Genomic DNA, 15,760 nt, shown 5'->3' with positions numbered 1-15,760 from the left:
AGTAAGAAGGTTCGTGCCTGTCGGTTCATGATTCAGGGAGACTTGCTTCTGACGTCATCTTGCTTAGGTAAAGTCTTTTAATTCAGATATCCTCTTCCAGTTAGGACTGTGTCAACATCAGATAGCGATATTATACTATGCAAACACAAGGCCAAAATTAAATTGCATCATTAATTTTTATTGTTGTTATTTCTTATTTGGTTTTAATAGACGAAAGATAATTCTGAAAACAGAGAATTGTGTGAAGTGTAATAATAAAATAAAATTAAGCTTTGGGTTCTTACTTCATTTGTTAATTCGCTTGTAGCAGTGACAGAAAACACAAGCAACATGTGTTGTTACTAGAGAGCGGAATTTTAGGCCCCAAAAGTGGCATTTTAGGCGCCTAAAATAGACTCTTAAACTCCTTTATTTAGGCTCTATAAAATAAAAAATAAGCGTTTTTTTAGAATGTGACTAATATAAGAGTGTTTTTCATTCACCAATCACATTTCCATAGTTTGCTAACAAAAGTAGTTTATTTAAGTCAATGAAAGTTAACATTAGTTTTGTAAATAATAGTAATAATTATTATTATTATTATTATTATTATTATTATTATTATTATTATTATTATTATTATTATTATTATTTAGTGAACTGTCCGAAGACGAGTTGAAACTTCATCGAGCCAATGAGGCAACTATACCTGTTAAGGTTTATCTTGTCTCAGTAGCAATAAAACCAAGTCCCTTCAAATGAGGGTGGAGATTATAGTAGGATTGTAAATTTTCAGGATACCTTTCAAAACCTTGTTATTGTACAGGCTACCGGAACTCAATTTCTTGAACGACAAGCTCAGTGACGGAACTACACAGTACGAAGAGAGATATTTTGTAATTTTATTTTGCGCTACAGAATGTATCAACTGGTCCCTTCCGCCACTGGATGGATGGACGGAACCGCTTCACTCCCCCATTGCCATAACAATACAGACGAAGTAAGACATATATCCTTTCTCTCTCTTTTCACAGTGAGACAAGATACATCACTCAGACTTCAGGCCAGTAGATAATGGGGTAGGGTGGCTAGTTCCTTTTCCCCTCCATTGCATACATCGCTGACTAGTAACATATTACACTAATCAGACTTCAGATGTATGCAAACAATAATGGTTTGTTCGCGGGAAAAACGATGAATGTCACATTTCTGTTAAGGATTAGATAATGATCTAATTGAGTCTATAACTGCAAGATGTAGTGCTGTTTCTATAGAAAATAAAGGAAAGGATTACTGTATTCGTTGTGATAATTCTCCTTTTTACCATTTTTCATAAGAACAACATTAAATTTCGCAGTGATCCATTGAATTAGATAATGACATCAACCTTAAGAAAACTGTGACAGTCATCGTTTTTCCCGCGAACTCTTCATTATTGTTCTTCCTCTGACACATATCGTCAAGTGACATGTACTGCCTGATAATAGATGTAGGGTAAAGTTGTCCATTTCCGTGATACTTTTTAAAAATTGAATGTTAGGGAGAGCTTTGCCGTTCGACCATAGCGCCAGACATCTTTCGCCTAATTTTGAGACATCGGTGAACTTCCTAGCAAGATACCCAACCCCGTGACATTCAGTGAAAAAAACGTATCACGGAATTAGACAACTTTACCCTACATATGAGCCAGAATCTCAATCAGAGGAAAATAATAATAATAATAATAATAATAATAATAATAATAATAATAATAATCTATACTAATAATAAATCTGTAGCCGAAATTTTTCTGGTAATTTTCGGTTTTCCAAAAATAATTGGTCCTAACATATATAATTAACCACCCTGAAACCGAAAATCGCATTTTTGAAATTTTTGTTTGTATGTCTGTCTGTATGTTTGTTACCTTTTCACGCGATAATGGCTGAACCGATTTATATGGAAATTGGAATATAAATTAAGTTCGTTGTAACTTAGATTTTAGGCTATATGGCATTCAAAATACTTTATTTAAAAGGGGGGTTATAAGGGAGCCTGAATTAAATAAATCGAAATATCTCGCTTATTTTTCATTTTTGTGACAAATGTTACATAACAAAGTTTCTTTAAAAATGATTTCCGATAAGTTTTATTATTTACAAAATTTCGATAGGACTGATATTTAATGAGATAAATTAGTTTTAAAATTAAAATAACGCCATCTAAGACGGTGCAATGAATTAAGAACAAATTACTTTGTCTATAAGGGGCCTTGGACAACAACAATCGAAACAGGGGCCTTGGACATCAACAATCGAAAGCTATTAAACATAGCCTACAGAGAATGTTTCTGTGTTTGTATGAAGTAATATCAGAAGCTAAATTAACCGATTTGTATAATTAATTATTATTTCACCATTGGAAAGTGTAGTTTCTCTAGATGGACATAATGCTATAATGTTATTACAGTAACGTCTGAGTAAATCGAGGACAAGTAAGATTAAAATAGCTTCTTATGCACAGAAAATTTGATAGGCTATTTTGTACATTCGCTTTCTGTATTTCTTAAAATAATATTTATGTACACTCATTTTAATCTCAGAGAATTAACGAACTAGAGTGTATTGATTTAGTATGCAGCAATAATACGTTAGCTTAGCAATCCATTATTTTATAATTCAAATTTTAACTATGCTCAATTGAATCGTGTTAAAATACATAAAATATATATGCAATAAATGCAATGCAAAAAAATGGGTAATGAGCGAAGCGGATTATCTTGCGCTGTTGTAAAAGTTGTTCCCTGGATCAAACGTCCTATTTTAATTATGTAATTACTTTATATTTATTTCTAACAGGTGCAGCGGAGCGCACGGGTACGGCTAGTGATAATAATAATAATAATAATAATAATAATAATAATAATAATAATAATAATAATAATGCTCAAAAGGTTATTTGAAGGTTTCTTAGAGCCATCATAATCATCATCATCTTAATATATCATTTGCTGCGAGAGAGGGAGAGAGAAATAAAAGTTTAGACTATATACTTGGTATAGAATACAGGCGAAAATGGCTATATCATCTTAATATATAAAAGTGAATGTGAGTATGTATGTATGTATGTATATATGTATGTATGTATTTATGTATGTGTGTATGTTCTCTTTACAAATCTACACGCTTTGACCGATATGTGCCAAAGTTTGCACATTTAACCTTCATAATCAGGAGCAAAGCATAGGCTACATTAAAATTGTGCAAATGGACGTTAAATTAATTAAAAATATAAAAAATAAAAATAAATAGATCAAATATTCGGGTATAATATTAAAATGTAAAACCTTCTACAGTCAGTTGTTTTTTATTATTGTCTGTTGTATTCAACATTGACTTTCATGAGGCCATGGAAATTATAACATGAAATTAAATAACATTGTTGATACACATCATGAAGGCTAAAACTAGATAATTCGTGCAATAAGTAGGCCCTACATATTGATTCGATGCTGAAACTGATCAGAAAGAGGAAAAGTAATCATATTTTCTTTGGGTTTTACTTTGTTCATAGTTTGATTTTTCTATTATTTTATTTGTATTACTGGCGGTGTGGAAGAGAAGGCCTAATGGCCTTAACTAGGTACACGAGAATGAATGAATGAATCAATAAATGAATAAATAAATAAGTAAATAAATAAAATAAAATAAATAAATTTAAAAAACGGTTGAACGTCAGATACATGATATGTTTTCTTTTCGGTGCCTAATTTACAGCTGTTTTATATTGAGTTAACGCTGGCAGGCATTTCGCTAAGGAGTTCATCAATTCATGTAAGTGACGTTAAGTAAAGATTCGTCTTAGCTTAGTAAAGACAAATTCGTTTTGGTTGTCTATAGTTAGGTTTCCGAGATTTCCGAAAATGTAATAACCAGTTTAATTAAAAATAGAAGCAGAAAGGAAAACCCGTGCAACGCCGGGTGCTTTCAGCTAGTAATATATAAAAACATCTAATATTACCGACATAATGACGATCGACTCTGTCAGTATTTAAAAGCTTAGCTGTCAGTTCCACGACTCACATCAGCCAAACCATAAAGAACCTTCTAATCCAACTCGTGTACAAGCAAAGTGTTGCAGTTGCAGAAGTGTGTGATCCCTTGAATAGCCCGTCCTTTCCCACCTGATTTAGATATTTATGGAAGAGTAGGTTCGCAGCCATGTATAGCAGGTCTCATAGTTTGGGCACAGTGTATCCGGTTTTTCTTTATTAATATTGCGTGCCGTGCAATGCTTCTTACAGGTAGGAGTCAAGGTCGCACACTGCCCCCAGTCCAACGAGCGCTGCTCTACTACCTGCTCTGCGGACATCGGCCCGATTCGTTGAACTCTTCGCGAATGTAAACTCAAGCCCAATTCGTTATCGAATTCGACAGCAGAAAATGAGTAACGCGTTAACTTCTATTTTAGGTCGTTAACGTATTATGTTATATATATTTCGTTCATCCTAAAAAATTTACAACAATACTTGTTTTAATTTTGCTACGGTTCTTGTTATAACGTTGCCTACTACAAATGCAACATATACGGGTTCGATTCCCGACAAGAAACTGGAAGTTCATTTCTTGTCTTATGTGACATATCTTGTGATTATCGAGTGTGTTGTCTGAAAGCTGTTAAAACAGCGATTTGCAACATCTTATGAATTTCGTTGTAATTAACTAAGTCAAATATTAATATATTATGTTGCCATAGTTGGTACAAATGTTTACGGAGTAAGAAATCTGTAGTTTAAATTAAATTCGATAGTGTTTGGATAAAGGGAGCTGTCATAAAAACGAGTTTTGAGTTAAATGAAAATTAAATACCGGACCCTTACTGCAAATAATAAATAAAACACATCAAATGCTAGTCTTCTTTTGTTTCTTGTCCACCTACTTGTAGAATTTAACTGGTGTATTCTCCTGAGGAACAAAAGTCCATTTACACAAAAAATGCCTTAGCCCCTTTTAGCCGAACATCATCGAATTATATTGACATATTATTCTGTATAATCAAAATTAATAAAATTTAAATATACGAAACATGTTAGGTGAAAATCAAGAGACTTGAACACGTCCAATGAAATAAAAAACATATATATGCTTATACCTACGTTTAATTTTGAAAATTATATATATATATATATATATATATATATATATTTAGTTTTGATGTCTGATGCCGTGAATTACCGTATTATGTTATTTTCATAATGTACAATTTTCTTTCTAATTGATTCATTATCAATATGGTTCACACCTGTGGAGTAACGGTCAGCGCGTCTGACCGCGAAACAAGGTGGCCCGGGTTCGAATCCCGGTCGGGGCAAGTTACCTGGTTGAGGTTTTTTTTCGGGGTTTTCCCTCAACCCAATACGAGCAAATGCTGGGTATCTTTCGGTGCTGGACCCTGGACTCATTTCACCGGCATTATCACCTTCATTTCATTCAGACGCTAAATAAACTGAGATGTTGATAACCCAATAAAATAAAAATAAAATTATCAATATGAAAAAGGCTAATATAAGCAGGCGACCAGATAGCTTACTGACTACGGCCTGAAAGATCTCGAGTTTAGCTCCAGGTGGTGAAGAGACTTTTCACGTTGCCAAAGCTGCCAAAACTTCCAGAACAATTCTAAAATTCACTCACTTCCCTGTCAAATTGAGTACCAAGCTTTGCCAAGGATATAAGATGGTCGGAACGTGCTATCGAACATATCGTCTTATATTAGTACTGAGATTATGAAAGCTTCACCTATTGGCTAATTACATTTGTAAGAAAAATGTACTCAGAGATTGAGGGAGGGATCATTCGAGAATGTAACGCTTAATGTAACTGTATGAAATAATAATAATAATAATAATAATAATAATAATAATAATAATAATAACAATAACAACAATAACCTATAAACTTCCGGTTTAACAAATCTTTGAGACCTTTCGGTTGCGAAACATCACAAATTGCCACAATAATGCATTATAAACTTACTTTGGTCTGACATAATATTAGGCCTAAGAATACGCTATGGTGAAATTTTGTCAATTTTGGTGGACAAGAAAATCGATTTAGCGTTTAAACATTAAAAAAATTGTATATATGGTTCAGAGAACTTCTCCACAACTTTTCATGCACATAGACACCTTCAATCAGCTGTTTCGGGCCGTCATTTTTAGAAGATTGTGTGGCCCTCTAAGCGCCCGCTGTTCTCAAATGTTGCAATCCGTTTGTCTTATATATTGCTTTACTGAAAGTGCCACTTCTTCAAATTTTTTACTTTGTACATGACTTTTTGTGCTTCTTAAAATAATGCTTTACAAAACTTGCTACAGGATTTTGGGGGCAATATATATATTTTTTTTTATTGCTAGACGACATATTTTTTTACCCGTTTTCATATTTGACTACATATTTTTTTTAGAAATACTGTAATCTAGAAAACGTAAAGAGAAAGTTATATTTCAAGGAGTTTAAAAAGTATTTCGAGCAAATTTCAAGCAACAATTTTGGAATTTACAGGAGTAATGATTTTCAAAATCCACTTAAATGTTATACAACATTTTATTTCATATAATTTTGGAGCAAATAAGATGCAACTTTGTACAAAGACCACTTATATGTAGCAAGATATTTGTACAAATTAAAAAAATAGCTCGAACGGTTAATAGAATTCAAATTTGACCTCAGTGTACCTTTAAATCCAGTAGGTCTAAGATATTTCAGAAATATTAACTTTTTTGAAGTGTTTTCCATTTGAATAATAATAATAATAATAATAATAATAATAATAATAATAATAATAGAGACTGGATTAATCTTGCACAGGGTAGGGACCGATGGTGGGCTTATGTGAGGGTGGCAATGAACCTGCGGGTTCCTTAAAAACCATTTGTAAGTAAATATTATTATTATTATTATTATTATTATTATTATTATTATTATTATTATTATTATTATTAATTTTCAATAATTTTTGGAATCGCATAAGATAATAATAATAATAATGTGTAATTATACAATATTATTAATTTACAATAATTTTTGGAATTGCATAGAAGGAACACATGAACATCTCACAAGTCAGACAATTTGTGACGGACGCCACTCCTCTCACTAAATGAGTATGCAGAGTTCACTACGAGTAAACAATCGAAAATCCAGAAGAAAACCTGAGATATCACGAGATTCAAAGTTTATTATCAAGGTGTAAGTCAGGTCGCATCAACCTTGTCCTCTTTAGAGATAAATATAATTTGTGGCCTCATATGTGCGCTTGCAAATCTCTGCAGTACACACAGCGCGAGCGAGAAACCTTACAGTACTCTCACTGCATTGCGCCTATCGTCATATGTTTAGTTTTCACCGCAGAACACCCGTGTCGGAGAAGTTGCCTACAACTCCCGGGAGGGGCGGTGACTTTTGCTTATACGAAATATGAAAGGATAGCATTGTTCGCATGGGAATTTTAGGCTTCTCTTCCTGTTTCTTTACTATGCATATCTCCTTGAAAGATCCTCTCATTCTCTTAACAGCCGCGCTGGTTTCGTGACTGAAGGTCAAATATCTGCCTCTGTTAATTAGATCTAACTATGCAGGAAGGAGGTTGCGTTGTTTAAGTGTAAGGTTTCATAAGCAGTACGGAATATACTGAAAACCACGTTGCTGTGCCAACTCTGATGAATGTGTTTGCAGACACTAATACAGATGGGCTGCTGTTTGTATGTAGTTATACTGTCAGTTACGTTCGTTCAGTTCTCAAGTGACTGATAGGTTATATATATACGTCGACACCTGTGGAGTAATGGTTAGCGCGTCTGGCCGCGAAACCAGGTGGCCGGGTTCGATTCCCGATCGGGACAAGTTACCTGGTTGAGGTTTTTTCCGGGGTTTTCCCTCAACCCAATATGAGCAAATGCTGGGTAACTTTCGGTACTGGACCCCGGACTCATTTCACCGGCATTATCACCTTCATCTCATTCAGACGCTAAATAACTTAAAATGTTGATAAAGCGTCGTAAAATAATATACTAAAATTATATATATATATATATATATATATATCATACAGTATGATAACGTTTTATCACAGTGAAATGACTTAGAACCAAATTTTATGTCATGTTGTTTTTAAAAAGTTTGAGTTTATTAATAATGTGTGTATAGGCCTATATACTGGGTGTTCAGTTGAAAATGTGTCATGGCTCGCTGTATGCCGTCATATGGCTAGCCGATGAGCCTAGAGAATTCAATCTTCCTACACTTCCGCAGAGGTGTATAACCTAAGAGGCAGAGAAGTTGCCTAGCAAGTACGGCGTTCATTCTGAAGAGTACGTACCGATACGTACGGTAACGCCGGTAGTGGCAGGAATGTGAACTGTTTGGAAATACGTACTGTCGGGATATGGGGAGAGGGTTAAGACGATTACTTACGTATTTGTTGACATTAACTTCGACGGTCATCATGGACACGGAGCATTTGATTTGTGTTGTGGAATGTTACCGTACGCAATCGATGATAACAAATACCCTGCGTACGACTTGCCGGCGCAAAACACAGTTCGAAAGAGGTTATGGTAGCACACAGACCGTACAGACCGCCATCTGTTGCTATGACGTTCAAGTTATACCGTACACGTTCTCAAGTTCAGATTGAAGAACGCCTTAAATAATAGGCAACTTCTCTAACATATAAGCTGAAACTCGCTTCAAATCGGTGACCCAACAACAGTGACGTCATGACACACTTTGAAATGAACACCCAGTATTTTTCTTGCATTTCACCTATGTTCAGTTGGTGAGTTTGTCTGTCCACCTGAAGATGATTTTTCAAAAAGTCGAAAATATTTGTGGATATAGGCTATAACCTTGTGATGTGAAACTTGAAAACAGAAAATTGTTTTCTGCATTAATTGATAAGTTGTTGGCTGAAATTATAAAAATATTCATTATTATGTATAGGCTACTTTCAACTTGTCTGAAATCTTAACCTCATTATGACTTTTGAATATTCATGTTCAAATTCGTAACAAACAGTTACTTTCACACAAGTGGTTGGACTGTTTGATCGAGTGGTCAGCGCACAGGACAAGGGACACACACCCAGTCCCTAACACAAATCTACATTTGTCTGTCGGAAATCGAACTCGAATCTGCTACATATAGCTGGAAATCCTACCATATTAACTAAAGAATGTTTTATTAATATTGTTTGTCTTTGTAGAAGAGAGGATTTTCTCTGTGAGCTATGAACCGATTAGTTTTCGTATTTGCAACTAGTGGCTTGTGCAGCAGATACTGCAAACTAAGTCCATAAGAAGTTCAAATAAAAATTGTTCAGATTTATTTTCAATGAAGAATACCAGACATTTTGAAAGTTATTTGCTTCCATAATAGTGAAACATACTCCCTCCGAATGTTTTTTATATGCCAAATACTTTTCCTTGAACCTATCCGTCTTCAGTTCTTGAGTTTCAATGCGAAGCATGACTCAGTTACTACCAAGGAAAATTAGAGAATCAGACATATAAATATCTATATCACACTACCATTAAATATATGAAAAAGACCCATACTACTTGATTAATAACTATAAAAGTATTTCATTTTTAATAACAGTATTGTTACCTTACGTAAGTTTTATAGTTTTCAGTAACATCCGTTACTCAGTAAATTATAGAAATGAAGATCTAATATAAAATATTCTTTCTCTGCGTCTACTTACTTAAAGCCCCAAAAGGTTTCACTTTCATATCATCAGTATACCATTATGTGTTGCATTAAGTATAATAATAATTAATTTTTAATGGTAATAATGTCATCAAACATTTTTAAGTTTTGTAGTTCTTTAATATCCTATACACAGCTGTACTCGGAAAACTACAGACCAGAGAATCACACCTGTAAATTATTTTTTATACGTTATCAAAAAATTACACAAATGAAGATCGACATATTGCCATTATGATGTGAAAGAATCTGAGCCATCTGAACTCTATGTCAGCAATCCTGTAGGTCATGGCCTTCGTGTAATAGTCTATTGTTTATTGTAGTGTGTGTTTTGTTTTATTCTGAAATGCAATTAATTAGTTCTCAGAGCTGACGAAAAATGGATTTTGGAAAATAGGAAAATGATGTAGGAAAATTGACATTTCACTGAAAACTACTATTTTTCTGAAAAACTTTGGGTTCCAAGCTTCAAAATGAGGAGTCATTTATTAAAATCCGTTCAGCCGTTTTCCCGTAATTTCCATTACCAGTTCAAATTATATATATATATATATATATATATATATATATATATATATAGACTACCTGCAAACTAAGTTCGTTAGACGTTCAAATAAAATTTTTTTCAGATTTATTTTCAATGAAGAATACTTGTCTTTTTTATATTTATTTGCTTCCATAATAGTGAAACATACTCCCTCTGAATGGATTTTTTTAGGCCAAATACTTTTTCTTGAACATATCCATCTTCAGTTTTTGAGTTTCAACGCGAAAACGCAAGTATCAATGTCAGGACGATCAGTGGGTTTTTCATATGGGAGTAAAGCAATAGCTATTTCAGGTCATTGTGGATTGTAGGCAAAAGTTAAAAAAATCTCAGGTTTCGAACAATAGCATTTTCGTATAGCTGCAGCATGTAGAACTTGAAATGTAGAGCGTAAAATCATTTTATCCTACTAAGAGATCTTGCTGAAATGATCTGGAAACTACAAAATTTTCTAGGCCTCTTATTTTATCAGTAAGTAATACCTTTTTATCTTTCCTTAGGAACTGTAATTTTTGCGCTCTCTCGAGCCAATACTGAAGACAATGACACATATCAATATCTACACTACACCGCCATTAAGTATATGAAAAAGATCCAACCCCACTGGGTTAATAAGTATAAAAATATTTGATTTTTAATAACAATATTAATATCTTAAGTTTTGTAGTTATATATTCCAGCCACTCAGTAAATTATAGAAATGAAGATCTAAATTAAGATATTCTCTACATTTACTTACATAACCTCAAAACGTTTCACTTTCATGTCATCAATATAGCATCAATATTATGTACAATTAATGAAAAATAGACGCATCATGATATTATCTATAATAATATTTAATTTCTAATGGCAATAATGTCATCAAACCACCTCAAGTTTCGTAGATTTGAATATCCAATACACTGCTGTACTCAGAAAATTATACACTGCAGAATCAGTTTTTAATAATAAATTGAATTGAGTTCTAAATGTCTGCAATCCTGCAGGTCATGGCCTTCGTGTAATAGCCTATTGTTTATTGTAGTGTGTGTTTTGTTCTGAAATTCAATCAAGTCGGCCGTGATTCAATAAAATTAGTTCTCAAAACTGACAACAGATGGATTTTGGAAAATAGGAAAATTATGTAGGAAAATTGACATTTCACTCAAAACTACTACTTTTCCGAAAAACTTTGGGTTCCAAGCTTCAAAGTGAGGGGCCATTTATTAAAATCCGTTCAGCCGTTTTCCCGTAATTTCCATTACCAGTTCGAATTATATATGCTATATAGATATTGGAGAGTTCGGGGAGTAGAAGGCGGTTCACCTGGCGAGCTGACTGTTTCAGGCCGGGAAGTACATCGCGCCGTTGCTCATTTGTTTTCCATCTCACGAACGCGCTGTGTGTGTGGATCTGCTGGCTCGACGCTGTCAGCTCTTGCCCATATATGTGTATGTGCGCGCGAGCTCTACTTACTGGCTCGGAAGGCGATCGCGCGTTTTGTTTTGTTTTATCGCGGTTTTAATGAATGTTTCGTGCATCCTCTGTCCATGTTACCGCCAGTAGCAGATAAATGTGCTGCCGAGCTCCGCAGAACGGTAACGGTTCGAAAGTGAAACGCAGAGAAACCCACTTCAAGCACTTGGATATGCAATAACGTGGCCAACTTACGAAATAGTTTTTTATAATGTACTTTATACACCGCTCGAGCTAACATTTCTGTCGAACCTTAATAAGTACAGTACCTACGTAGGTAATACTTTATAAGCTTATTTGAAATACTGTACTGTAAATTCATTATAATATTCAGTGATAAAGATTTTTCCGTCAAAAATGTGTACAAAATTGAGGTGCGTCTTTATGCTGGTGCGTCTTATACATGGAAAATAGGTAGGACTTAATTGTGTCTAATGAACGGAATGAAATATGCTATGAATAACTGCCAATTCTCCAGTATGCTGGTGCGTCTTATACACGGAAAATACAGTAGGACTTAATTGTGTCTAATGAACGGAATGAAATAAGCTATGAATAACTGCCAATTCTTCAATATGCTGGTGCGTCTTATACACGAAAAATACAGTAGGACTTAATTGTGTCTAATGAACGGAATGAAATAAGCTATGAATAACTGCCAATTCTTCAATATGCTGGTGCGTCTTATACACGGAAAATACGGTAGGACTTAATTGTGTCTAATGAACGGAATGAAATAAGCTATGAATAACTGCCAATTCTCCAGTGTGCTGGTGCGTCTTATACATGGAAAATACGGTAGGACTTAATGTGTCTAATGAACGGAATGAAATAAGCTATGAATAACTGCCAATTCTCCAGTATGCTGGTGCGTCTTATACATGGAAAATACGGTAGGACTTAATGTGTCTAATGAACGGAATGAAATAAGCTATGAATAACTGCCAATTCTCCAGTATGCTGGTGCGTCTTATACACGGAAAATACAGTAGGACTTAATTGTGTCTAATGAACGGAATGAAATAAGCTATGAATAACTGTCAATTCTCCAGTGTGCTGGTGCGTCTTATACATGGAAAATACGGTAGGACTTAATGTGTCTAATGAACGGAATGAAATAAGCTATGAATAACTGCCAATTCTCCAGTATGCTGGTGCGTCTTATACACGGAAAATACGGTAGGACTTAATTGTGTCTAATGAACGGAATTAAATAAGCTATGAATAACTGCCAATTCTCCAGTATGCTGGTGCGTCTTATACACGGAAAATACGGTAGGACTTAATTGTGTCTAATGAACGGAATGAAATAAGCTATGAATAACTGCCAATTCTCCAGTGTGCTGGTGCGTCTTATACACGGAAAATACGGTAGGACTTAATGTGTCTAATGAACGGAATGAAATAAGCTATGAATAACTGCCAATTCTCCAGTATGCTGGTGCGTCTTATACACGGAAAATACGGTAGGACTTAATTGTGTCTAATGAACGGAATTAAATAAGCTATGAATAACTGCCAATTCTCCAGTATGCTGGTGCGTCTTATACACGGAAAATACGGTAGGACTTAATTGTGTCTAATGAACGGAATGAAATAAGCTATGAATAACTGCCAATTCTCCAGTGTGCTGGTGCGTCTTATACATGGAAAATACGGTAGGACTTAATGTGTCTAATGAACGGAATGAAATAAGCTATGAATAACTGCCAATTCTCCAGTATGCTGGTGCGTCTTATACACGGAAAATACGGTAGGACTTAATTGTGTCTAATGAACGGAATGAAATAAGCTATTAATAACTGCCAATTCTCCAGTATGCTGGTGCGTCTTATACACGGAAAATACGGTAGGACTTAATTCTGTCTAATGAACGGAATGAAATAAGCTATGAATAAGTAACTGCCAATTCTCCAGTGTGCTGGTGCGTCTTATACATGGAAAATACGGTAGGACTTAATTGTGTCTAATGAACGGAATGAAATAAGCTATGAATAACTGCCAATTCTCCAGTGTGCTGGTGCGTCTTATACACGGAAAATACGGTAGGACTTAATGTGTCTAATGAACGGAATGAAATAAGCTATGAATAACTGCCAATTCTCCAGTATGCTGGTGCGTCTTATACACGGAAAATACGGTAGGACTTAATTGTGTCTAATGAACGGAATTAAATAAGCTATGAATAACTGCCAATTCTCCAGTATGCTGGTGCGTCTTATACACGGAAAATACGGTAGGACTTAATTGTGTCTAATGAACGGAATGAAATAAGCTATGAATAACTGCCAATTCTCCAGTGTGCTGGTGCGTCTTATACACGGAAAATACGGTAGGACTTAATGTGTCTAATGAACGGAATGAAATAAGCTATGAATAACTGCCAATTCTCCAGTATGCTGGTGCGTCTTATACACGGAAAATACGGTAGGACTTAATTGTGTCTAATGAACGGAATTAAATAAGCTATGAATAACTGCCAATTCTCCAGTATGCTGGTGCGTCTTATACACGGAAAATACGGTAGGACTTAATTGTGTCTAATGAACGGAATGAAATAAGCTATGAATAACTGCCAATTCTCCAGTGTGCTGGTGCGTCTTATACATGGAAAATACGGTAGGACTTAATGTGTCTAATGAACGGAATGAAATAAGCTATGAATAACTGCCAATTCTCCAGTATGCTGGTGCGTCTTATACACGGAAAATACGGTAGGACTTAATTGTGTCTAATGAACGGAATGAAATAAGCTATTAATAACTGCCAATTCTCCAGTATGCTGGTGCGTCTTATACACGGAAAATACGGTAGGACTTAATTCTGTCTAATGAACGGAATGAAATAAGCTATGAATAAGTAACTGCCAATTCTCCAGTGTGCTGGTGCGTCTTATACATGGAAAATACGGTAGGACTTAATGTGTCTAATGAACGGAATGAAGTAAGCTATGAATAACTGCCAATTCTCCAGTATGCTGGTGCGTCTTATACACGGAAAATACAGAAGGACTTAATTGTGTCTAATGAACGGAATGAAAGAAGCTATGAATAACTGCCAATTCTCCAGTAGTAATAATAATAATAATGCATTAAAACAATGTAGGCTCACTATTAACCAGGATTTGAGGCACAGTCGCATTTTGCTACTCGACTTCTAAAAATGCTACAAACTTTCAATGTAAATGTGCAAAACTTCGACAACCACATTGTACTTCAGAAACGAATATGATAAGGAGAAAATGAAATCAGAGATGTGTTTGAAATAATCACTTCTGGAGAATCTGAATTTAAATTAAATGCTAATGGCATGGGCAATGTTCAAGAAGGTATTGAGCAATAGATATTCAGGAATGGGTTTCAAAGAGTTGGTACAATTCATGTAAGTTAACAAATTAAGTGAACAATTTCTAATTGATTTATATAATTCCATCGCATACTGTAAATTGTGAACTAGGATTTAGTTGCATGAATCTTGTACTAACTGGAATTGAATCACAATATTGAGAAACCTCACATGTCCATTTTTTTTAACGAAATTGAGTTATATATGATTTCGTATTCTAAACACGTAGACTCGTGATATTATGAAGAGAAACCCCACATATTCCCATCAACATTCACTTTAGCTGAAGTGTTAAGAAAAAATAATTTGAGCACAAATCTAGGACCTGAGATATTTTTGTATCTCCTGAAAAGTTTAGTTTTCTAGACATGTGGGGTTTCTCAATTTTTCGGTTCAATTGGAAACCGTCTTTCAGTAAAAGAGTTAGCACTCTGCTAACAATAAATCTTGAAGGGCCTACTCGTTAAGAATTTCAGTGTTTATAGAGTGCCCATAAAATAACGTACTTTAATGTGATGTAAATTCAGCAGTAATTGATTCTTAATATACCTACGTCTAATGATTTACTTACATAAGTATATGTAGTGTGTGATAAGATGGATTGAAAGTAATAAAACCCAAGAAACAAATTACGTAACTTTTTGTTTCTGCAAACCTTATTAACTTTATCTTTCTGTACAAT

At 34.5% G+C, this 15,760-nt stretch overlaps 1 protein-coding gene across 3 annotated transcripts in view; it reads left to right on the top strand.

Annotated features, from left to right (window-relative positions):
- The window catches only part of LOC138701177 (ecdysone receptor-like), a 409,832-nt gene that overhangs the window by 342,651 nt on the left and 51,421 nt on the right, over positions 1–15,760 (top strand). The window lies entirely within an intron of this gene.

The sequence above is a fragment of the Periplaneta americana genome, chromosome 6 (genome assembly GCF_040183065.1).
Source record: "Periplaneta americana isolate PAMFEO1 chromosome 6, P.americana_PAMFEO1_priV1, whole genome shotgun sequence".
NCBI classification, from domain to species: domain Eukaryota; kingdom Metazoa; phylum Arthropoda; class Insecta; order Blattodea; family Blattidae; genus Periplaneta; species Periplaneta americana.
This window is presented reverse-complemented; position numbering and strand designations above follow the sequence as displayed.